The sequence below is a fragment of the Apteryx rowi genome, unplaced genomic scaffold (assembly GCF_003343035.1).
Source record: "Apteryx rowi isolate R43461 unplaced genomic scaffold, aptRow1 scaffold_493, whole genome shotgun sequence".
NCBI lineage: Eukaryota > Metazoa > Chordata > Aves > Apterygiformes > Apterygidae > Apteryx > Apteryx rowi.
Genome location: NW_020450753.1, coordinates 219940 through 243477, shown reverse-complemented (window position 1 = coordinate 243477; position 23538 = coordinate 219940).

Sequence of the window (23538 nt, the reverse complement as noted above, 5' to 3'; positions counted from 1 at the left end):
AAGTATTTGTCAGGCTGTTTGGTGAGGCAGTTTAGCTAATGTTTCCCTTTCTTGGCAGCCTGACCTCCCGTATGCTGAAAATATTTACTCTAAGAAGAGGACAGCTTCAGGCTGGGTTTAGCGCCTGCTGGCTCTGCAGTCGAAAAAGCAGACCTCAGTTTCAGTTGTGCATTCCTAAAATGTGAAAATATGTGAGTAGTATAGTATAGAAATAATAATGAATAACAAAAAACCACGTGCATTCAAGCCTTTTCTTTTAGGCTTGCCTGTTTCTGGACAAGAAGTAGGATTCATCCTGCTTAATCTTAGACATTTATATTTTAAACGTCTCCAGCTCAGGTATTCCACTCCAGGCTCACTTTATAGGCAATGTCCTTGTAGAGCAAGATTCACCTCATCGTACTGCAAACACCTAAAACAGACCAGATGAACTGACTGCAGAGGAAATTTACCTCAATGACTGGTTCAGACCCTCTGGGCGTCTAAAATTAGGCAAGAGGAATTCTGCCTTCAGCCTCTGGGGTATATGTCAGCCAGGACATGCAGACAGCTACAGCAGAAGCTCCTGAGCTTTGTTCAGAGGATTGACATGTCTCTTCTTTACCCTTTCTCACCTGCTCGTGTGCCCGGGGTGGTCTGCCCCGGAACCCCAGCACCACCCCATGCAGACAGCTGACCTGGGAGCTGCTCGGTTACAGCTGTGGGCTTTTTCAATAGGTGTGAGATGGCCTTGTGTTGCCATCAGGGATCGATGTTGTGCGCTCAGTGTTGAGGGACTTGTGCCAGCAGTGGTAAGAAATGCCGGAGAAATGGTATCCAGAAGCATTTACTAACGCTCCTTCATCAGRCTTAGTCCGGATAATGTTTTGCTGAATCTAGGATCTACCTCTTTCAGTTACTAGATGATTTACAGCAATACTGAATTGCATCTTTAATGAGACCCCTTTTTTGCTTCAATAATAGGGAGAACTCAGTACCTACTGTCAGAAAGTCATAATTTCCTGGGTTTTATTGGAGATTGTCTTCAAGGGCCATAGTAGTGAGATCAGACACGTGGCTCAGAAAAGGAATTTTCTCTTAGAAGGTCTGCTAAAGTGGAATATCAAGGTGTATTTGTTTATTTATTATGACTTGGTACCTCTACTTAACCTCATTTAAAAGTTAGTCTTTGTAAGTTGTTATCCACCCACAAGGCCAGCATGATTGTTTTACATTCAAATTGTAATACGCTGTACGCACCTGTGAATAAGCAGCAGCTGGTTTTCGTAACAATTTTTTTTTTACGAGCCTCCTCTAGAAGACCAGGTAAAAATGAAGAGAATTGATAAAAGTGATACAGATACCTTTGCTACTTCCAATACTTTGCATTCCTGGAAGTTTTCCAAAAAACGTTTAGGAAAATAAAAAAAAATAAAAAAAGGAAGTTGAAATAGTCCAAGTTTGAAATGGGTAAGAAGGAATGGGGATTTCCAGTTGTGCCAACAGGAATGTAAGAAAGAATAATAGTTCCAGTATAATGCTATGAATAGATAGACTTGGAAACACAGGAAACGTAGCAAGAAAAATGGTGTGAGAACAAGGGTGACTCCAAAATTTATGGCCTAAATAGAAATACTAGGGAGAGAAATACATATGATATAAAGCATACAAGAGAAGTGCGTAAGGTGACTGGCTGCTGGGGCATGGGTCACTCACCACATGAATGTTGTGCAAGAAATGAAATGGCTAAGTGATGGCAGCTATATGAGAAATAAATACACAAGTATCATTATTTGCTACTGTGAGTGACTAAGGGTGTTGCTCAACAGAGCATGTCCTACCATGTTGATCTCAATTTGAGATTTTTGAAAAATTTTCCAATGATTTTTTTTTTATGTCCCAAATCATGGTATTTTTCAAACTCACCTGTTTTACATATGGGAAAAGTAGGCAAACCTCATATTGCCAAATTAGAAACTCCTTTTACTCTCCACTTCCTCATTCAGCAGAGGCGAGGTGCAGACTAATGAAGACATTTTTTCAGGCTGGGGAAAATTCAATGAAACTTGTGTGTCAAAGCTACATATCAAGACTTTTTACTGGTTGGAGAAGATTTGAATTTATTTACTACACACAAAAAATAGTGGTTAGCAATAGTGTGGTGGAGATTCAGGTAGCAAGAATTACAGCTGTAATGGTGTTGGTGTCTTTCATACGTGGGAGGTGATGGCATTAGGAAAGGGAGGTGAAGCTATTAGACTACAGGAAGAAGTACTCTGGGGATGGTGATAAGCGAAGATTAGGGATTTAAAACATGCACTGGAGATGACCACTGCCTTTGGTAATGACGCATGAACTGAACATGTGTGTTTAGACATATATGACACCACTTACATTAAGAGGGGAAAAATACATATCTGTGAGGGGTGTTGTATGCAATTTCCATGAATTACAGTAGCAGTTTTACTCATCAATATCATTGACAGGGATGAATAAAATAATCTTAATGAGTGAAAAAGCAGCACCCAGTTCACCACGCCCTCGGAGGCATGTGCCCGGCTTGCTTCACCGGGGAGGAGCGTCCCTAGGATTGCATTTCTATTTCAGTGACATGAGATGCATGCAAAGTGGGAACAGTCTGTGGGTTTGACATAAAGGAGTACGTGCTAATGTGGCAAGGAAGGTGGCTGTGTGTCTCTGAGGGGAGCGTAGACCTATCCTGGCAGCAGAGAGGCAGAGTGTTTCTAAGTGCTGTTTTTTCAAATTTGATCTCTGTTGTTACCACAGAAATTCAGAAATATTTCCCCACTCATTTGGCAAACACTGGTTACTGTCTTCAAATGTTTCGAAAAGAACTGCAATTAATTAACAAGGGTATTTATGTTCGTAAGTAAATTTAAAAAATTGTGTCATAACATATTTGTTGTATCAGCATCATCTGTTCAGCCCAGATTTTTAAATAATATTTGCTGGGAGTTTATTTTGAAAGATTTCCAAAAGATGTGGTGGTGACGTCCAGCACTGCTGAAAACCTTTCTTCCCTGGTGTCATGGCACTGGGCTGAGGTAATTCTTCTGGCCTCTTCTGTATTAAATCAGCTTTATCAGATTTGCCCATGCTTACAAATGGTCCAAGTGCCTTTTGAACCTATCTGTGTAGAGATAAACTACTCCTGGGTGGAGTGTTGATAGGAAGAGCTAACTTCCTCCCTGTGTGGATGGCTGAAATATATAATCTTTGAAAATCAAAGGCTCTAATTACCATACAGGGAGATGCACATGTGGGAACACCCCCCACCGCAGCATAGCTAGGAACAAGGTGTGGAGGAGAGCCAGTGACATCTCCCGCAGGGACTTCTCTGTCCTGGGTCCCAGGCCAGGTGCCCCGTGCCAGGGTGCCTGCCTACACTCAGGTGTTAGGACAAATGGGAAGAGCTAAGTAAAGGTCAGCCAAGACTTAGGGAAAAGCAGGAAACCATGGGATTTCATAGGAGAACAGTGAGAACCACCTGGAAAAGGCAACACACTTTCACTTTATAATGTTTTTCACAATGTCCCCTTATTTGAAGGCCGGAGAGATTGGGCTGTTGTAGCACTGCTATTGCAGCACCTAGGCCAATGGGGAAAGGATAAAGGTGTCATGTTTTTTTTCCATTTACTCAATGAAATGTGAACAAAAGGATCGCGTAAAACCCGCTGAGCAGTGAATACTGAACTCCGTCGTGGCAAAGCAGCCAAGAGCAGCAGTCCCCACACTCGTTCCTGTGCCTGTGGTTTTGGTGGCGCCTGACGGGCTGAGGTGTCCGTGTGCGGGGCGACAGCAGGCCCCCAGCTCCAGGGGGGGTCTCATGGAGATATCTCCTCTTTGCTTTCATGTGCACATGCCTGGGAGACAAAAGAGGTTGTTGTTGGCTTGTTTTTAAAAGAAACTCATTTGCCATCATTTAGGATATATTACCAAAGGTGAACCATACTTACAGACTGAGATTGAATACACAGATCGACAAAATACACAGAGACTCCTGAGTCACATCAAACTGCAGTAGTGCTCACACAGCACTAATCCTAATGTGGCTCTTATGCAAAAAGAAAAAAGAAAAAACCCAGCCCACGCAGGGCATAGCACAAAAACGTCTCGAGGGCTTTGGCCAGAAATGCAGGCACGCTGCTACGCTTATTCTGCAAGTGGCTATTCCTGACTGGCTGTCCTCCAGCTGACTAGCTCCAGCTCACCCAGTTCTCCTGCCCTGCAGCGGTGAGGCCCCAGCCCAGCTCCGTGGTGGGTACCCGCACCCTGGGAACCTTCCACTTTGTTTTTTTCTGTACCATCTAGAAAGCAGCACTGCAGGCGACCCAAAGGCTCAGGGTGCATTTAGAAGTGAAGTGCTCCTGGTGCACATACCTGAAGAGAAGAAAGGGATTTCTGTTCAGAAAACTAAGCAGGAGGGGGAAAAGCACATGACAAATCAACGCTGAAATGAAAGCATCATCCAGGTGGTGGTGTATGATATATTCCCCGAATGAGTGGGAACAGTCAGGGACCTGGGGTGCCCTTAGCTGGGCGCTGGGCACTGACGTGCACTTCTCCGAATGAAGGGAGATCCCCAAGTGACTTGTGGAAACACCAGCACCTCCCCCCTGCCTAGTTTATGAATTTGAAACTGGCAACAAAAGTTGGTGCTGGCTGCTTGGATATAATGCAGAAATTGGCCAGTCAGCCCAGCTTGAATGAAAGCTGTTTTGCAGGGAGCTGAGAATGCCAAAAATAGCAGTGTTTGGGTAAATCTTTGTATTTGCTTACAGATTTTGTGGATGTTTTTAATGTCTCAAGGAGATGCATATGGTCATTTTAACCTTAGAGCCAAGCTTACACCACTCAGGATAAGAAACGCCACAAGAAGACCTGGTTTTGTGTTGTTCTGGACACATACTTTGCTCCTTCCATCTTTAGCCAAGTCTGTGAAAAATGTAAACAAACACCAAAAATATGAAACTCTTTGTACAAGGATATTTTCAACACTCTTTCCTCTCTTCCTCCCAAGTCTCTCCTTAACCCTTCTGACGGGTCTCTTCCAATTTCACCAAAACTGATTTAATAACTGCTTCTTTCTTCTCCTGAAATAGCTAAAGCACAAAACCACTTGACTTTTTCTCTTAAAGGGACAGTGCTTCCATTCTTAGAGTACTAAAATTTTTAAGATACTCTTGGGTTAAAGCTTTCCAAGAAAAAATCACTCATGAGCTAAAATTAATCCTGGGAAATTTCAAACCAACAGGAACATCCTGGAGAAAGCCAGAGTGTAAACAGGGGGTGAGAAAACAAACGGCACTTTGAACATCCATGCTTCTGAAGTTGCTCCGGCAGAAGGAAATGGGCGCAGACTTTTCTGGATCAAAAGAAACAAAGGACTGGCTCAGCTTCACTCGCCGTACCCAGCAAGCTGTATATGTTCAGTAACAGATAGAAATAGATTACTTTTTTCTTTCTAGAAGTGAAAAATATGTCTCAACCAATTACCATTTGTAAACTGTGGTATGTAGTAGTTTCTAAATCAAGGGACAGGTTCTTTGCTGCACATTAGGGATAGCAGGTGGTTTCACTGCATGGCAGGTTTACTAAAATACCATAGGAGAGTGGACTGAAATTAATACCCTTTTGAACATATGTTTTAATAGGGTGTTAGTAGCACAGCAAGAGCATTTAAGGTGTATTCTGAAGTGAAAAAAATTGTGCATGATGAAGGGATTGTGTTTCCCTGCAAAAGCATCAGCCTAACCTTTGTGGACTGTAATGCAGACACCTCTGCCCAGATTTTTTTATTTAAATACACAGACATAAATATATTGTAATAGTATAGTATTTATATAATAATACAAATGAGGAGTGTATATATCAGATAGGGAAAAAAATGATAGTTCAAAAAATGTTACAGCTGACTGTGCAGCATAAATTGAACACCTTGTTCTCTGTAATTAAAGAGCATCACGATGCGTTTATTGTTTTTTCCGATAGGTCTAATTCAGTGCACCGCATGGGCAGTGGTCTTAAAAGATTCAAAGCTGATCTTTAAGAGTCAAGTCCAATTCTAATATTAATTTTATAACTAATGCAAACAGTCAAAACACTTATTGCTGCTAGACTTGGTTGCACAGACTCAAATTAAAGCAGTCTCTAACTTACCCAGAGCTATACCATATATCATGTTTTATACTGGTTATCATCAACTACCCAGTTTGTCCAACACTTCAGATGTTATTACTCTAGGGAGGAGTTGCAGCTGCTCTCTGCCAAAATTGCCAGTTGTACTGGGTTGAGACAACCATTAAACTCCTGCAGACTGAAGCCGATTTCATTATGAATCATGGATTTTGTGGATTACCACATGCTTACTTTAAAGGACAAATAGCTTTGCTACTACAGGGATAACAGTCTTGGGGAGATCAAAAGTAAGAAGGAAAAAAAAATGCCTCCAGTCATGAAGAATGCTCAAAGTGAGTGGTGGCATAAGGATTATATATTACCCATGCATGTATAGCAAAGTAAACTGTCATTAAATGTTCCCAGGGAGACAGCTGAAGAATATTGGCAAATCTTTTAAGTAGTGGAGATTTGTAGGCCAAGATTTTTTTCTTTTTAACTGTGTGCTTTTGTTAAGCTCCTTACACCAGGAGCTTAAAAGAAGATACCTGGCTTCTCATGGACTTTTATGAGCACTTTTGAAAATTGGGGCCAAGGCTAATGATTTGGAGCCTAAGAAATTAGGAGCTCAGCATTACATAGGGGCTGAAAGAGGAGGCTGGATTTTAGTATAGTCCTGGCAATCAGCTACTGCTGTTGATGCTTCTGAAAATCTAGGTGCTTAAAGGTACTTACTCTTACTTACAGGTAAGAGTCCTATTGAGAACCTCAAATATTCAAATCTTTTCATATAGTCTATTCCTGTGTATGTAAGAAAAGAAACTGAAGGAATTGGCTATTTTGACCAAGTGGCAATACACCCTGAAGTGAAGTGTAAGGAGTGAAAACCTATCTGCTGTGTTCACAGAGAACCAGCTTCCTTTTAAAAAAAACAAACAATATCTGTATTGCACCAGGTTCCCTATGTACTACAAAACTTGGCTGCAGGCATAACTATTCCTGTCTTTACAGTCTGAGCAACTCAGGAATCTCAGGCAGCAGCTATTTTTCTTTCAAGGTCTTATTTTTAAAAGATCCCAAATAAATTTCAGAGAGTGAAATAACAAGTGTGACAATTTAGCCACAGGTGACTTCAAGGCATCTCTCAGCTTCATAATAGGCTTCCCGCCAGCATAATGAGCCACTCTGTGCTGGAGTTACGAGCTCACACAGGCTTCAGCTACAGCCATCATGTTGCAACTGTTGGGAGATGCTGTCAACACAGCTCAGTTTGTGCCTGGGCCGCCACTGGTGTGTTAGCACAGCCACTTACCCTAGCTCCTCTCTTCATGTTTTTCAGAGCAACAATACTGAGCAGAGACTCAAAGCTGCAACTTAGACCAAGGACCATGAAGTTTTTTACTTCTGTGCTATGGCACACTTTCCGAGTATTTAAAAAAAGAATAAGATAGAATAATAGAACGGCAACTTCTCTTTTATGTCTTTTCTAGCTTCTAGGAAAAATTGTTTGATGCATCTCACGCTACCCCCACTTCCAAGTTTGACTGTGACTGCAGGTAGTTGTATGACTAGACAGGCTGAAGGAAGTCAACCCCCCCAAAACTAGCTGCAACTTAGTCCTGAGAGTAGTTATCACTTTCATTTCTTCAGACATCATGTGTAAGCCATCTCTGTGGGCATGGCCTAGCCCCTCTGAGTTTTTTGTTTCTCACCTTCATGAGCTGCCAGGAGTGTAGCTGTCCATTGCAAGTCGTAAATGTGGAGAGAGAGAGAGAGAGAGAAAGAGGGAGAGAGAATTTTTCAGGTAGCCATGAAGAGTTTTGAATAGTGAACTGATATTGGACTGTGAACCGAGGGGGAAACAGTATGGTGCTTGATGCTGCGCTGATAGGCTGTGGGATAAGGGTATAATACAACTATTGGGGCTTTATCATTCTGGCTTTGTTTGCTGGCAGGTATATTTGCTTTAGTTGACCCTGGCCATTACAAATGTATATTATATACATGAGGGCTGGAGGTCCCCTATTGTAAAGACATGGAGAAGGAAACATGAGTTGTCATAGTTCAGAGTTGTGGGCAGAAGGAACCAAACCGTTCCCATGACTGTGGTGTGGATAGGGAAGCCCTATACATAGCCAAATCATCTGTGCTAACCAGTCCCAGGTATCCAGCTGTTTGTGAGATATGCATCTAGCAGAAGCCACATGAGGAAAAGCTCCCCAGGTAACCAAGGAGTAATGGTGTGGAGCCAAGCCCTACTTGGCCACTGTGCCTCTGTGGTGAGTGACCTCAGCCAACAGCAGGGAGATTTGCATCTTTCCCATTCCTATGCCTCCCTATCTGTGAATAAGGGGTTTGATGATCCCATTACTCTCAGATTTGCATAGCTAGGTCTTGGGTTTTATAAGCGTAGATTGCTTGGTCAGCTGAAAATACTATATTGCATCTCGTGAAGAAAGCTTTCCTTCAGCAGTGTGTAAAGAATAGTGAACATTTGCATAGGCCTCCTTAGGAATGGATGAATCACAGGAGATAAGTGAATGAAATGACAGCCCCAATGACTTAGTGCAGTCCAGTGATATACAAAGAGCATGTTAGGTCACAGTTTCACCTCCTTAGGCTCCAGAAAAGGCATAGGCTGTACTTCTCCTGTGCACCTTGGCATGGCTAGGAGTATAGTTCTGTTTTCTTTGCAGCAGATGTGACAGGGCATTTCTTCCTCAAGTAAACTCTGTCATGTGCTGCATTTTGATGGTGCAATGTAGCACTTCATGGTCTGCCTGTATAGCACCATCAATACGAACCATATGAAATGCACCGAACAAAAATTAGAGATCTTGGTAACAAGCCTGTAGGTTGTCCTCCCTTGATACAGTGGGCCAGGCACAAGGCAGCCGGCTGCCGCCTGTGCTGCAGTGTTGCTGCGGGTTGAATGAGGTCATTCTGCTCTTGCTCCACGCAAACCAAGAGCTGGGGGGATGGGTACATAAGCCTGAGCGAGCTGGCACAGCCCAACAGGGCTTGCATCAGAGCTAGTTATGTCCCACCAGCTCAGGGCATGGCTGCAATTGCTTGTGACTGGCCTTCACATACACAGTAGATGTAACTGTGAGTGGTGTGTTGCTAAGCTGGATGCAAATACCTCTAGTGCTTGCTGCCAAAATGACTGTCCCCTGTTTGCTCACTTCTGCAGCCGCTCCCTTTCCCTTTAGGCCAGCTCAGCTGGCGCAGGAGCCCTGGCACATGTCCTGGGGCTTCTGCACTCTCTGCATCTGGATCCTTGTGGAAAAAAACAGCCCCTGGATCAAGATAAATGCCACCCACTGCCAGGGTGGACTGCACCAACAGCTTCTCATGTTTTGCTTTGGCAGGGCTTGGTCAGGACACTTCTACTTGCTCTAGGGAGGCAAATCATTTGTAGACTGAAAGGACAAAGTTCCCTATGTAGGTGATACGGCTCATCTGGCAGCCCTGAACTTTTGTACAGAGAACAACACCTACGCTGCCAGGCAACCTGCCAAGAGCTGCACCCGCAGAGGAGGCGGCCCTGCCAAGATGAAAGAAATTAGCTTTCTGCTGGCATGGTGGTTCTGCTTTTTTTTTCCCCCTGTCTTCCTTTCTCTCTTGAAAGCAGTTCAATTTTGCCGCCAAATCTTGTTCTTATTCTTCTCCTCTCTGCCAGAAACCTGTCTGCTTCCTCCCCAACTACACTTAAAACCTTCCCCAACTTGTAAACACCAAGAAAAGCTGAAGCTCTAATGATAGCTGTTAATGCTTGATTATAAAATGAGGGCATCAGCCAGACAACGTGCAGATGCTGCCAGCAGTTAAACGCCAGCTCGAGTGGCCTTTGTGCTGTTTGCTGGGATGCTCTCTCAACCCTGCTGGCCTTATCGGCATTGCATGTTGTTGTGCTGCAGGCAGACCTAGAGGTCTGTAGGGCTTGCAGCAGAGAGATGCTTTGCAGAGCCCTCTTGCAGAGAAAGAGATTTGCAAAGATCCCCTGCGCCCAGGCTGGCCCCAGGCTGCCCCGGAGGCATGGCTGTGGGAGAGGGGCCTCCCACTGCACCCGTGCCCAACCCCAGGCTCAGGCTTGCCAGCCATGCCCACACGGTCTGCGAGGGACTTAGAACAGGCACTGGCCGCCCAGCAGTGAAGAGGTTATAAGCAACTGTCGGGAGATAACAATTCAGACAGTGATACCATTATGATTCAGATGGTAAATGAGGGTTATTTCCTATCAGACCGCTCTCTTTCAGTCTGAGCAATGTGGGGCCAGTGCACTTGGTGCCGCCTAACTCCCTCAGTTGCTCCAAGGACATGGCTGTTCCCTGTCCTGAATTTAGCAGCAGGTCAAGACCTCGGGTGCGAAGCTTTGATTCTGTGGCAACTTGCAAAATGGATTTATGAAACCCAGGGAGTATTGTAAAAGTGGGCACGCCCTTGCCTATTTTATATGCAGCTGCAAGTAGGTGCTGCTGTGATAATTACTGCCTTGTAAAGGGATCTGGCTCCAGCTGCCACCCTCCGCCTGTTCCCCATTGCCTCGTGGCACCTGGAGGGGTGCTGCTGGCGCAGGCTCGGCTGATGCTCACTCCTTCATTTCTCGTAGTTGAACTTCCAGTAATAGGCGTAGAGAGAAGGCGCCCTCCTTTACTCTGGGCACCTGCATCACACAGGAAAGAATGAGTCTGGACAAGGGGAGACACAAATAGATTCAACTGGATTTTAGTGTGAGGCCACATTAAAGTGGATTGCAGAGCCCCGCAGCAAGGTCAATGAAAGGCAAACAATGCTATGATGGACGGATGGTATCTAAGCGTACTCCAAAAATCAAAACAGACTTAATCACCTTCTTTCAGCCAGTTTGCAAAACGTGCTGGGAAAAGGCAGCTCAGTTGTAATGACTGTATTGCACGAATCCTCCTTGCAAAGCCTGGGCTGGCCACAACTGCTGCCAGTGAGTGCAGCAGCCACCAGCGCGAGTTCAGCCCTCAATGCACCAAAACGGGAGACAAAGGCCACAGTGTATCTGGTTGCCCCAGTGCCTTCGTTTTTACTGATATCTTTTCAGGGCATGATCTGTGAGCGTTAACGTAGGAGACGCTTGGATGGTGGAAGCCCTTCTTCCGGGGACTGGACTCAAAAAGAGGGCTTAGACAGCTGAGGACTTTGCCAACCTCATACCACTCTTGGCTGTTGGCATGGGCAGCTCAGGAGGGGAATAACTAGGAGCGGAGCTGCTGCTGCCTTGGGTACAGCGGGAGAAGGAAATCCCCACCCAGGGTCTTTTTTGGGGGAGGCCTTCAGATACTGGCCCAGCTGCTGGCAGTCAATGGCTGCAGGAGGCCAGCATTAGATGTCATGGTTGCATGGCTCTTGCATCCCACCCCCCACTGCAAATTTAAAAATACTTCTGGACATTATAAACAGCTTGTAACAAGTTTTGTCAGGTTTTAATGATCTTCTGGAACTTAGCTGAACAGATAGACTGGCAAAGAGACAGTGCCTTTCCTTACATACTCACTGCTTCAGCAGATCTCTTTCAGCTATGTTTTGAGTCTCTCGGGAACACTGGCCAGGACTGCTAATATTCTAAGAGGGCAAGAAACACGCTCCACATGCTCCAAAAGGGGTTTAGCTTGCAAAGGCTTGTTCCTGCATCGCCGAAATCTATTGCTTTCAAGGAAGTTAAGGGTTAACTGTCAAAGATAATTACTGTATTGGGCTTGCTTTTCCCGGAAAGACTATATTCACTCAAAATCAGCCTTTTCTGAAAACACTTCGCAGACAATAAAAGGTTATTGGTAGCTATTAAGTCCTAAACCTTGCTTATCTGCTGTAGAGTAGAGACAAAAAAGAAAGCAACGATAGTTCAAATTCCATGAATGTGGTATGGGTTGAACCTTTCAGAGCTCACCTGGACTTGCAGAGCAGTTTGGGTTGGAGGCAAGCTCGTCTGGCCCAGCCTCTGCTCAAAGCAGGGCCAGCTTCAGCGCTGGGTCAGGTTGCCCTTTGCTCTTGTGATATGACTGCCGTCAAGCACAGCTCTTCCCACCGAAAGAGGGAGACCCTCTTCTGGCTTTCCAAGGGAGCCTGTCCTTCTCCTCTACTTCTTTTTTTCAAGGATAGGAATAAAATCATCAAATTGTCACAGAGTTGGAGCTCAGTTCTTTTTCTTTTTCTTTTTTTCCCCAGGAAGAATTTTGAAGTATTGGAGATTTTGCTCCTAATTAGAATGAGATCAACATTTCCAACACTGAAATACCACAGCATGTGATAATTTTTTTCTAGCTGTAAGCCTACGTGTTATAGTAGAGGTGTTCACACATATTTCCTGCACTGACTTTTTAGATCCTAATGGGAGACTTTCATAGATAGGTTTACGCCTCTTCTAGCACAATGTCAGCAGGGTTCCTCTCCCCAATTACTTCTGGCTGATGTCTTTCATATATGTCTTTGTGTGCTTTTAGCCTGACACCTGGAATTCTTAGGGTACCTCCTGAACTTCAGGGGACCCTCTCAGAGGCATGAATGACTGTAGTGTCCAGACATAGTGGTGTATGGGACCAGCATGCTTTGGAGGCTTTGTACCATCACTTTAGAAATGTATCAGTGCTTTGCTCAAAGTCACCAAACTGTTAATGCAGAGAACTCATAGAAGTTTTGAAATAAAGCTGTTTCTAGCAATCCTTGTGTAGTTCCAGATTTGCATCACATTTGATGTTCCTGTTGGTTTTTTTGCTTTATGAGTGAGGAGCATGGTTTAAGAGTCTTGATTTGGCGTCCTAATATAATTTAAAACAGCCATATAACATTTTATTTTATGTAAAAATAATTTTATATGAAATGTACAACAATCATAAATATAAAAGCTGTGTATGTATATATACACATGCACATCCTATGTATCTTTTTTGTTATGAATGTTACTGCATGTGCTTATTGTTTTTGTTGAAGGTTCAGTCCTTGTGTTTATCATTCATACACTCTTCAGCAATGGCTAAATGAAAGATCTCTGATTTCAGTTAAAAAATATAAAAGTGGGAGAGGTTATCCCATTTACTGTGGGACCTTGTAGACTGGCTGGATTTCAGAGCCAAATGACATTTTTTAGCTAACATACATGGAAACATTTGTTTTGGCAGTGGGTTGAGTGAGACTTTGGCTTTGGTTGGAGAATTTAACCGTGCAAACTCAGTTGCTATAAGAATTCATCTCAGTTGCTCTTAAAAGACAACAAGATACTGCACATTTGACATTAGCACCAGATAGATAGAAGAATCTAACCTGCCTCTAAATCTATTTTAACAAAAGAGCAACAAAGGCTGAATCTATACTGGTAAATTAAACATGACCAGGACTATTCCCAAGCACTGAGACCAGCTGGCACAAAACAGCCCGTGTCTGTGCTAGTAAAATGTCTCACTGTCCAAAACAAGGTGGCTCCATGCAAGCCACCTTTTAGAAATGATTCCTGAAATGCTCTACCTACACAATCATGCCCCAGAGTTATTTGGGGATAGTGCTGTCAGGAACACCAAATGTAGGTCAGGAAGTATTCTTAGTTTACCACCATAAATGATTGTGTTCCAGGGCCTGATAATGTTTAAGGGCATTGAATTTATCATAACAAATTATCTTCTGACTAGTAGTCTTCAGCTGATGAGCAGTTTTCAGAGAATTTAAATCAATTTTCCCAGACATTTTACTCAGTGTTCTTACAGGGTGTTGCATAATTGTTTGCAGATAATCAGTATTGCCTGGACTGTTTCCAAGATGAGAATATCATCAAATCACAAGATCTAGTCATGGTTAGATGGTAAATTTTTCTTATCTGTCTGAAAGGCTTAAACACCCAGAGTTCACAAAGTTTGTGTGAAAGACAAGTTGTTTCTAATGTATATATATCTTTACGAGCTGCACTGAGTGTGATGTCACTTCTTGTGCTCTCTTTGCAGTATGAGTACTTTGCATTACTGGAGTCCCCTTAGGAAATAACACGTGTCCCCTGGCCTCCATGAAACATTTCTGTTTTGTCAGCCACTTCCTTATAGCCAGTATTTCCCCAGAAGCTTATCTCCATGACAGATTTGTTGAATGAGGGCAGAAAGACTTTAAAAAAAAAAAAAAAGAACGTGCTGCTGATTCACATTTCCATCATGCTGCTACACAGTCATAAACCCAGTGGTTAAAAAAGGACCCATTTGGCTCTACATATGTCTAATATAGAAGAATTTAGTGCAGATGGTTGCATATACTCTGTTCTTTCCCTTAGGGAATAAATGAATGAAGGGAAGTTAGCGTGGGGACAGGAACAAATACATACAAGCTCACCCTCATTGAATTTAGGCAGGAAACAATGTATTTCTGCTCCATCAGTACAGTGAAGTCCAAACACAGTTTTCAGTAGGAGTATTGGGGCAACTTCTTTCCAACACTGAATAGTTTCTAAGTACAGTTTTTTATTATTTCTGAATAATATTATTTGAAATGGTAGCTAGAGAAGGTACTAAGCAGTCCAAGGATCTCCAGTCATATGTTCTCTACCGGCAATCCACAAATGAAAGGCTTGGAAATCTCTCCTTAAACTGTTTACTGGATTGCTTGGCACCAAGAGAATTCAACTGGGGAGGTTAAGAGTTTTATTAAATAGCTTTATGGTAAGCTGCTGGAAGGACTCAGTAGATGAAAACCCTGTTTCAGTCAGCAAACCATATGGTTTAATGAGCATCACTTGAAAAATAAAACAGAAGTTAACCAAAAACCAAACAGGACTCCCTGACCGGGAATTCAACTTTGCCCCATGATAGTTACATGTCATATCTACAGCTAACCTCTGCAGCTAAACTGCATACCACATTGTACTTCTAATTAACTATGTCAATACAAATCACTAAGCACTAAATGTAAGAACATTTACTGTCACTCCTGTATGGGTCTGTGAAGGTACAATGAACTAAAGTTTGCAAAAGAAAAAAGTCTGCTTCTTGTACTTTAGACTTGGTTATTTTTATGGATTTTTTGAAGCTCTGCAAGATGCTTCTACTTCTAAACTAACCACTTGATAAAAAACACTATTTACTTTCTGAAAGCATACAAAGGGAATAAAGTATTGAGAAAACCAGACAACTCATATCTGTAACTTATGGAAACAACTCCGAGTAATATCTATTCATGCAAACTGCAAACAGAAGAACAGAAGATGTATTAGCCCTCATTGTTGCTCTGCCCCTTGCCTGCACTCCCCACAGCTTGACATTTGTTGTTGATTTTTCTTGACTGAGTTGTTCCTCTCTCAGGCAGTCTTGGAACAGTTTCAGCTTTGTCCTCCACTGTGCCCACGCAATGCCTCTTGGAGGTGGTTAGAGGAAAGTGGAAGGAGTTCTTCTGGGGGCAGAGGAGCTCACCCAGCTGGACTGGACTCCCTAGCCTGATGTTAGCTACAGGAGTTTTTTTGCTCTAGGGACCTTTGCAGGAAGCAGCCTTGCAGGTAGTTGTTCCTAAAAGGTTTGCAAATTTTTTAGTTTTCATGGTTTGTTCATGACCTTGGTTTCCGATCAATGGTTGACTCTTCAGATCTCCTTGGCTTCCACCTGTTCTGGCTACCTGAGTGGTGAGTCACAGTCTGGTTTCACCTGAGGGCAGGTTAACAAAGGAGTTCCTTGCACGATTTCTTTTTTTTTTTTTCTCCCCATTCTCACTCTCAGATATCACCATGACAAAAGAAGTGGGTGATGTCAAAGAAAGCCATTCTACTCCTTCACAACTTGGACAGTGTGCCTTGTGGGTGGCAAAGATTTGTACTAGCTGTGAGGGACACGGAGACAGGAAAGAGGTTTATTTCCTAAAGAATTTTTATATACTTTTTTTTTCTCCTCATGGCATGCTTCAAGTTAGTTCAAATCATTTGTGAGAGGTAACTTTACTGGAAACATCACATTTTGGCCCAGCTCCTAGGCACTTAGGTTGCATGTTATTTCATAGTGAAATACTCCTGTTTCACAATGTTTTAACTCATAAGGCTTGAAATGATCTGCCATTTGTCTTCAGCAGCGTTTCAGCCAGGTTCCTAACCCTGGACAGTTTAGTTTGGAACCAAGAGAAAAGCACAAAAGTGTCCCCCCTCAAATAGCTGCAGCAATTTTCAGTAAGGTCTAAATTTCGGTGTAAGGTCTGAAACAAGCAGTTCTGTGCGTGGGCAAATCTTTCTTTGCATTGCTTTGTGGTAAGGATTTCTGCCTTAGTAATCCGTTTGATTTGTGTACTTAACTGAAATGAAACAGACCGTGCAATCCACAACCTGCTTTTTTTTTTCTTGTCCTCTCAATTTTGCAGTGATGGAACATGACTTTGCCACTAGAATAGTTTATGAAGTGTCATGTGCTGCCCTGAAAGATACATCTGTAATAAATGTGTGTCTAATCTTTGTAACAACAGCTGATTACAAATTATTTCCTTATCATGAGGGATTTGTCAGTCTTCTGAATCCCTAGTAGAGAGTGGTCCATGAATGATGAATCATAATGACTATCTGTGTCCAATTCAAAGATGGAGATGTTCACACACACACTAATTTTCTGAGAAAAGTAGATTTTGGGGGGACATGGAATCCTACTACCTTGCTGCATCATTCAGTCTTGTGATACAAATAATCCAGCATCCTTCTGACAGAAGGTCTGGATTCAAAGAACAGCATAAATGCTCCTGCTGTGTGTTTTGCTGTCCCAAGCATAGAAAACCAATGCAAGAATGTAACGAAAAAGCACTTCTGCATGTGTGACGTGGCTTCTGCTGGCTGCTCAGCGTTGTCTGCGTGCTCCGGATGGACTCCAAACAGAAGGTACCTGCAATTGCACACCCTTAGCGCTGTCACTCCTGTGGTGATACTTCCCCTCTTCCTCCACTGTCAGAAAAAAAGAAGGCTTGATCTGTGATTAGAAAGTTTGATTGTGTTCCTATGGTCTTGAATTGGTCACCGGCTTAGAGTACCCAGGCGTCTAGACCTGGCAAGCCAGCTGACTGATTTCTTCCAGAGGACAACCCAAAGCATAGGCAGGGTGGGCAACTTGTGTCCCAGCTAACCCAGCATGAGAGACCGTCATGCTCCATTTGTCATTGCCTTTGCCTGTTTCCTGCCTCTGCTGACTGTTCCTTACAGCAGCTGCAGCCCTAATCCCCTAAACATGTATGTGAGTGAATAACCGACAGGGTGGATCAGAGATGGGGAAATGGAGAGGGGGTTTCAGCACATCAGCACACCCTCGTGCAGCGTCGAACCCCTGGTTGCAGCAGGAAGCAGCAATGCAATTTGGTAGCTCCGCTATTCACACAGCGACTGCATCCAGCTTTGAGGTCAAAGGGATAGGGGCTTGCTAGGCTGGAGCCTACTGCATTAACCAAAGCTGCTTATTTACATCAGCACTGAGTGCTAAGTTTGCCTTCCACATGTATATAAGGCCTGTTTTTTGTTTTTTGTTTTTAATAACCAGTGGCTTTTATTATCCCGCTTATAATTTTGTCCGCATTAAATTATTCACTATAATAAGTGTAAGTCACACAGGTTGTTTCTAAACTGATTACGCGTCAGGTTCCTGGTCTCTGCTGGCCTTCCCTTCCATTGCAGCCGGGATGTGGGAGATGAGCTAATGCACCCATGATCTTGGTCCGGCAGGGTGTCAGAAACACTCCCATGTCCAGTGGTTTAGCTGTAGCTATAACTGTGTGATACACACCCAGAACACAGAAATACAATGCTGCAGGCATAATTATGCAGCCTCAAAATTTCACCTATTAAGCACAAGACTGTCATGAAGCTCAACAGGAAACTAAAAGCTACAACCACTTCCAGAAAGAAAACCTGCCATTGTCTTGAAAAGCCATTATTTTCAAAGCATGCAAAAAGGCAAAGATTAAATAGCGCTGTCACTTTAATGGCACATCAAATGATCCTGAGCAACACTGAGAGCATGCCTGCTTGTTAGGGCATTACTTTGAATGTTTGGTAAAACTGTTTATAGAAGGCCTTTCCAGGCATTTGCACAAACAAAGCTCCATTAAATTACATACCAAACTAAAGTCTTCATTTGGTGAACTAATAAGGAGAACTCAAAGAGATCAAAGAAGCTGTGATGGGTGGTGGTGGGGAGGAGGACAGAAAGAGAAAGGATGAAGAGGCATTTCTTTCTTTCTTTTGCATTGCTCCCAAAGTGCAAATTCCTGTTGAAGGGTTGTATTAGAAAATCATTGTGGCCTGCAAAAGGCTAGACCTTAGGGACAATTGCAGTGCTGGCAGTGAGCTGGGAGAAGATTTCCTGCTGAAAAGAGATCATGGGACCAACTTGATCACAGAGTCTGAGCTCTGACATACCATGTTGGCTCTTGGATTTCCTTGAACTGAGTGTTCCTTGAACTGATTCTCATTTGAATTCTTGCACGTCAGCTGAAAAAAAACACTTCCTGTCCTGATGATTGCATTTCTAGAGTTAAGGAATCCACTGCACATCCTGAAATGTTGTTTTCAGTGGTAAATTACCTTCCTCATTAACAATGTGTTCGTTTTTTTATAGTCTACTCATATCTGGTTTTAATTTTGAGACACTGAGTTTTTCATCAGCTGGGCTAAATGGTTTTCTATCACTAAAACTGTATTTTTCCAGGAAGAAGTTATGCATTCATTGGCCCATTGCACCACCTTTTCTTTTTTAAGAAAGCTAGACTGAGTTTGTGAACTTTTTCAAAGACAGCCCCTATTTCAGTTTAAAAGTTTTGTTTTTTCTACTTCATAATCAGAAGTTTTCTATAAGCTGTAAGCTCTCCTAGAAAGCTGGGCAGACCTGATACATGTTTCCATGGTGTTTATTTGTTGTACCACAGGCTATACCTAAATTTTCCTGCCACTGGCCTAAAGTGGGGGCTTAACTGTGGTCCATAGGCAGTGGTCCGTACATCACAAAAGGATGTCTAATGCACACCACGATCTCTTCACTGCAGTTGGTCATGGATATTGTGCCTGCCTGGACCTACCAGTTCAGAAGTATTCTCCAAACTGCACTCTTCCCCTCTTATAAACTTAGCCACTGTGCTTAGGGAACCTAGGGGAAGAGTAGGACACCACTGTGCTTAATGCTGTAGAAATACTAACCCCAAATCTCTCTTACAAATGCATACAGTCCAGGGATAAGGCAAGGAGACAAAAGGCAGCAGAAGGCAGCATGGTTAGCATGGCGGGTGGTGGTGTCCCTGCAGCAGCAGGGATACAGCAGTAGTGGGACCTTTGTCCAGCTGTTTGGCGGAGGAAAGCTTTATGGTGGGATGCGAGGGAAGACAGAAAAGAGATTGTGTGAGTGTTCACGGGGAGTTCATCCTACATGCAAGAAGGGAGGTGTAGAAGAAACTGCATTTTCAAACATTTGTGTGATGTGGTAATGGGGGCAGGTATCACGAGCCAGCCACAAGCAGGGGCTGAATTCTCAGAGCAAGAGACAATGGCTGGGCTGGGGGTAGACAGTAGATGACTTTAAAAGAGAACTAATTTGAAGATATTGATGGTTCTGAGAGGTGAGAAGACTGGTGCTTTTGAAACCTTAAATAGGTAATAACACCCTTCTATTTTTATTTGGTGTTCTCTCATCTTCCATCCCCAAAGGTGATATCAGCTCTTTGGTCAAATGTCATACCAAGACCTTATGTGCAACTGGTTGTCTGCCAGAAAGAAACAGTCATTATGAAAGTTTCTGCTTCCAAGCTTTATGGTTTTGCACAGTCGTCTCAATATGCATAGAGTTTATTGTTTTCAACTTATCAGCCGGTTGTGTACAGTAATCTGTCCTTTCTGTTATTCTCCTTGATGTTTATCAGCTCTCAGAAATATGCCACAAGGTGCATTTTTCTGCACCAAACTTATTTCCTTCCTGAGAGAGAGATGCAGAAAGCACTGAAAGTTGGCAGCTACCTACACTGTAAGCAGTCCGTTGCTTAACTCTGGCTCAGAGGGCCTAGTGGCTAAAATGTTGGTGTAGGACCATACCTGCTGTCACTTGCCAGATCCCTGTGTGGCACAACTTCAGCTATTCTGTTGCGTTCTAGGGTCCTCTCTAACTTCTGTGTCACCTGCAGGACATGCAGACTGTTGTTTGGGATAGTTCATCACGGTTACTAGATGGTGCAGGCATGAAACTGGAATATATCCTTGTCTTCACAAACAAATCCAGATACAGTACTTTTCCCATTAGTAATGCTTTGTGTGTTGCGATTGAAATCATGGGTAATAATTGAATTTCTTTATAGTTCCACCTTAAGTTTCAAATAGAACAACAGCAACAATAGTAAAATAATCACAAACCTGATTCAAAAAAGCTAAACATAAGATTCAGCATTCTCCAGATCTAAGAAGAAAAACTAATTAAAATCCTCCTGATAGTTATCTATTGAAATGTTCTTGTGAACTGCTGCACAGTTGTTTGTTTGTTTTCTTTTAAATAAGCAAACAACCAAAGAACAGACCACTTCCCTAAATTAGGTTTATCAGCGTTTGCTTGTCTTTCTCCATAGAAATTCAGGTCTTGTCCAGGATTAGAGCATTTAATGATGACTGATTTTATATCATAACAGATGAGAAAGACAAACACAGCTAAGCAAGGGATATTCTGTCTCAAGCTTTATGTGTTGAGCTACACGGCCTTATTTTTATTTGTTTTCTCCATCAGTGTGACAGTCTGCATTAGAAATGAAGACATGATTATGCAAGTAATTTTTTCCCATAAGTATGTCATATTAAAATTTAAGGCTTAAACTGCATTGTACATTGCATGCACATACACCCCATCTCCAGCCAATGGTAAGATCTAAAACACCTTGTCTTGGTTTTTAAGCACTCCTGATTAATTCAAATGCTAGTTGGGTCAGCCAATAATAAAAATCCAATACTCTTTACCTAAGACATCAGAATTAAAACTTTGATGGCTGTTCTCCTGCTCCCAAATCTAAAACTTATTTGTGATCAGAAAAAGAATTTCATTCATGTGTGGGGGTGTTATGTTTTCAGTTCTTGTTTTAGGCAAAGTTGGGGAGGGAGAGAAACACTGAAATGAAAACACAGATCTTTTTGTACAACATTTTGAAATGCAAGACTTACTTACTTTTTTTACCTGGTACTGCAGGTAAGAGGCCAGAAAAAAGGAAACCTTAAAAGCTATTCAAAAACTTAAGAAGTTATAACTAACTACTACTTGTGAAGCTGTCAAATCTCTAGCAATGATTTCTGAATGCTGACACACATGATTACTCAAGAATTCAGCACTTGTTCCTGACATGCAGGCCTGTCAGAGCCAAAATAGTAGGGACATTTACAATACAATGATGTAACCTTCTCCCGCATTTTGTAAATGTGGTCAGACGTTGCAACCTTCCTTGGTTTTTAATAGTAAAGCAGCAATGTTTAGCACACAGAGTCTATGCTGCAACATTAAAACTTTTTCCTAGCAGTTCGGTAGGTATTTCATAAGTTGGTGGGGAACTCTATGTTCACATAGTTATAACCCATGACTTAATCCGGGTATGGCTTTCAGTTCCTCTGTTTATTTTTGTGAGTAGTGCCAACCAGAACTGCTATCTTTGTTCTGCAAGGGGCAGCATCCTGGTGGCCAGTGCTGCAGCTCTGCTGAAATCAAAGGGAATCTCCGCTTTCACAGGGCGCTGAGTGCTTTCCCATCAAGAGCCAAAACCTTGTGTGTCCCACAGAGGCAGAATAGGGCAAAGTGCCCCAAAAGATACCTTACAGGTATCTTTTCTGTACTCCTATTCTGGGGCCAAGAAGAAAGCAGGAATTATTTTAACTTAGGGCTTGTCTACACAGGAAAATTAATCAGAAGAGCAATAGTGCAATAGTTCCCCGTGCCCTCCTCTGACTTAGGTTAACTCAGTTTGGAAGCAGAATTATTCCAGAATATAATTTCCACCTGACATTCAAACCCTATTTTATCAGAGAATAATTTCCCTTTGCAGGCAAGCCTGTACACACTGCTCTGCAAAGTCCTTGATGAGCTCTAGAAGCAGAGAATAATTGCAGGCAATGCCTTTCCCCTGTCCTCCCCTCATGTCCCCTGTGTCACAGCTCACAAGGATGACCAGAAGAGAGCTGGAGAGAGCCCTCAGAGAGCACGGAGCTTAGCAGTAAGAAAAGGACATGACAATAAGGGAGCACTAATGTGCTGTGGGTATTTCCTGCAACATGCTGCTGGAGCTCCCCTAATTTATAGCAAGGCCAAAGAGGCCTACTAAGAAGTGACTYCCATATTTCTTTTACTGCCCACACACAGGAATGAGAAACAATAAGGATCTTGACCTGTTTTCCACCTGCATGGAAAGCACGTTGTTTGGAAGTAGGGAAAAAGTACTGTGGGAAAAGAGAAGTCAAGCAAAAGCAGTCTAGGCAGGGGAGTTCTTTGCCCCATTGTAGCAATGAGGGGGAAGCTGTGTTCCCCCTTTTCTGTCCCTTATTTTAACATTTGCAAATCTCTGGCTTGCTGGGTGTGTGGAAGAGCTCTGCCTGAGTCTGGACTGACTTGGTGACTTAAAATCAAAGCAAAATAAGGGTCTCTCCGAGCAGCTTGAGAGCCAGCTTTCTACAGAGTAGCATCAAGGCCCATGAGTTGCCAACCTTATTGCTAGACCTGCCATGTCTGGAACAAATAGCTCCCAACACACGAGCCCCCACAGCTTGAGCAGCACCCTGGTACCATTGCACAGCCCTCTGCTGCCCTGCCGATCTGGGTCTCAGGCTGCAGGGAGCAGCTGCGTTGCTACCTGGGGAGCAACTGGGGCCATCTCAGGTAACAGGGTTCCACAGTACRAGGAGTCCCGTGAAGTGACATGCTACCTCCCTCTGAGGACTTTAGACCTCTCTGTGCCAGGGCAGGCTCTGATGCTGCTTCATTCATCAGAAAAGAAAAATTTGTAAGGTGTGCAGAGGAACAGGCTTTTCTGAGTACCGTTAGCCACCTGGGCCTGTACCTGGGCAGATTCCCAGCACCACYGTTTTGCTGGACTTATCTTAGGGAGGATCCTCTGTAAGACTTCTGGCTCAKCATTTCTAACTTGCTGAGGAGGTGCCACAGCACAGATTTTATGGACTCACTGGTTTAGTAGGGCAAATTTTCTCTGTGCAGTTGGATGAAGACAGTGTCAGAAGATGGGCAGCCACTGCCAACATCTGCTCTTGCTGCCATGCAATGGTCTTTGTATATAGGAGCAAAAGACACAGTGGGCCTTTACAAACGAAAGACCAAGTCATAGAATAAGTGAGGCTGGAAGGMACTTCTGATGCAATCCCCCGCTCAACACAGGGCCACGTTACAGGTTACTTTAGCTTGCTAAGGAGGAAAACCTGATGACAGTAATGAAGCWTTGTATAGAGAGCTA